The sequence below is a fragment of the Eulemur rufifrons genome, chromosome 16 (genome assembly GCF_041146395.1).
Source record: "Eulemur rufifrons isolate Redbay chromosome 16, OSU_ERuf_1, whole genome shotgun sequence".
Classification (NCBI taxonomy): Eukaryota; Metazoa; Chordata; class Mammalia; order Primates; family Lemuridae; genus Eulemur; species Eulemur rufifrons.
This window is the reverse complement of record NC_090998.1, coordinates 27,648,054-27,650,821: the sequence shown is the minus strand read 5'-3', so window position 1 is coordinate 27,650,821 and position 2,768 is coordinate 27,648,054. Positions and strand designations below refer to the sequence as shown.

General features: G+C 40.4%; 1 non-coding gene across 1 annotated transcript; it reads right to left on the bottom strand.

Annotated features, from left to right (window-relative positions):
- On the bottom strand, window positions 1-107 carry LOC138397670 (U6 spliceosomal RNA). The gene has a single exon (XR_011235803.1). It is a non-coding gene; the product is annotated as a U6 spliceosomal RNA (small nuclear RNA).
- Window positions 108-2,768: the final 2,661 nt, after the last annotated feature.

The window sequence follows — 2,768 nt, the reverse complement described above, 5'->3', positions numbered from 1 at the left end:
AAAATTCTGGAACGCTTCAGGAATTTGCGTGTCATCTTTGCGCAGGGGCCATGCTAATCTTCTCTGTATCATTCCAATTTTAGTATGTGTGCTGCCAAAGTGAGCACTGCTTTAAAAATATTTGAAGATCGCTTCTCTAGAGACTATAGAATGATGGAGGATTGGAAATGAGGGCTGTTTGTTTTCCAATCCAAGAGATCGTTTTGGTGAAATATTAGAGAAAGTGGGTCATGGACCTTTCTTAGATTGCAGGAGAAGAAGAAATAATAGTTGCCAGAACTGTTTTATATCACTTGCTTATCAAACGGTTGTTTCCTCTCCCACAGTGTAATGTTTCCTTCCCCCGCCTTTATCGCATCCAGTGGTGTGTTTTTCAGAATGGGATATCCTCTTTTGGGAGTTAAGTTATTAAGCATGCCTTGTCATTGGTAGAAAGGAAAAAACCCCAAAAAACCAAAAACCCCAAAACCTGGCAGTTGCCTGGGGACTTCTAGTTTCTTTGCCTCCCATTCAGTGGGGTAACCACAGTTCTCTGCCCCAAATTATTTTTTCTTGATCATGTCGAAAATCCATAGAAAATAGAATGACAAAACTGGTCTGTAGTCATTAATGATAGTTCCCTGCATTTGTCAGTTAAACTATTGAGGGCACTGAAGTGGGCCATGACAGATAAAATTACTTGCAAACCTTGTTTAAGGTTGAGAGAGGAGGGTGCAGAAGTAGAGGGTTAGATTTAGACTCAGCAGTTGTAAAAATGAGCTTCACAGCTGTCCTAGCATGACAGATAATAAAGAATATAAGAAATAGTAGAAAGTTCACTTGGAACAGAATCAAATCACAACATTGTGGGAGAAATAATTAGTAGCTATGAGAAACCAAGAAAGCTTATGTCAGTGAAGACGAATGTGATCTGTAACTTAACAATGCATAGTAGTTGTAAAGTGTTAGAAGTTTATTTATTCAAGTATCTATTTCATAAACATTGAGTTCCTATTCCACATCTGATGCTGAACTAGGGGCTGGGAGTATTATGGTGGACTATATACTCTCCCTGCACTTGGTGCCTTACAGACCTGGGAAATAGTAAGAAATGCTAAGATAAGGATAAGTACAGGGTGCTATGTTAGTACAGGAAGAAGGTTCCTAAACCAGTCCCACTGGTTGGTTGTTTATTTATTAGAGATAGGGGTCTTGCTCAGTTGCCCAGGCTGGCCTGTTGAACTCCTGGGCTCAAGGGATCCTCCCACCTCAGCCTCCTAAGTAGTGAGGACATGTGCTACATCACATGTGCTGTGGTCCCACTGGTTTAGGGAGAGGTATCAGGTTACCATTTATTCATTTTGTGCCAGGCACTGTGCTAGGCACTTTAAAAAGACGCATATTGGTTTTTTTCCTATTTTTTTATTAATAAAACTTGTTTTCTTTTTTAGTTTTTTTTTTTTTTTTTTGTCCTTCTTGAAGTAGAAAGCACATTGGTTTTTTTTCTTCTTTGAGACAGTCTCACTCTGTTGCCCGGGCTAGAGTACAGTGGCATCAGCCCAATCTCACGCTCCTGGGCTCTAGAGATGCTCCTGCCTCAGCCTCCAGAGCAGCTGGGACGCCTGTGGGCATGCACCACCAGGCCTGGCTAATGTTTTCTATTTTTAGTAGAGACGGGGGTCTTGCTCTTGCTCTTGCTCAGGCTGGTCTCGAACTCCTGACCTCAAGTGATCCTCCCGCTTCAGCCTCCCTGAGTGCTAGGATTACAGGCGTGAGCCACTGCACCCGGCCCAAAGCACGTTGGCTGTTAAAAAATACTTAAAACTAGGCTCAGAAAACTGAGGCTTAGAAAGGCTAAGTAGTAAGAAACTAATTTCATAACAATTCCAAAAAGTCTGTAAGTTAAGTAGAAGTCTGAGAAACTGAAAAATAATTTGAAAGGTATTTACAGATAAAAGGAACAATTTAACCACTAAAAGTCTAAGCTTAAACCGCTATGCTGTGGTAGTCCCAGCTACTCAGGAGGTTGAGGCAGCAGGATCACTTGAGCCCAGGAGTTCAAGGCTGCAGTGAGCTATGATCTTGCCACTGCACTCTAGCCTGGGTAATATAGCAGGACCGTGTCTCTAAAAGAAAAAAATTAAAAGATTTTTAAAAAGCTTTGCTACAAGGTGTACTGTTAAATTGACTTTATATGTGATGGAAAAGGAGGGTTGCCACTGATAGGAAGTAGAGGAAAAAGTAATGTGATGTGGAATGGTCTCTTTCCGATCAAAGGAAGTCAGAAAAGCAGCATCGCTTGGGATTTATATGGTTTAAATTGAAACTGCAAGGTGTGCTCGCCACAGAAAAGGCCACCAACTTGACCCTTGTCATAGTGCATATTCTCAATATCAGCTGTACCAGACAGCCTGGAGAGCCAAGCTGCTTGCTCCTTTCCTCTCCTAACGGAGAGAGGTTTTAGGCCTCAATGATGTTTAAAGGCCACATTTTAGTTATTTTTTTCACATTATAAGAGAACTCAATCACTGCTTGGTTAGACATAGGTTTCTTCTTTTATTGATTTAAAAATATATCTATAATATATAAATGATGAATTAGTTCACACAGTTTTCCTTGACAGCAGACATTATTCTGTAGGGTGCAATGGACTCATGACCCTCTTTATAGCAGACCATATAATGACAGCTAACATGTCAATCTGTCTAGCTTTAAAAATATATATATGTGTGTGTGTGTGTGTGTGTGTGTGTATAAATAGGTATTGTTGTCATTGTAAAGATAATGTA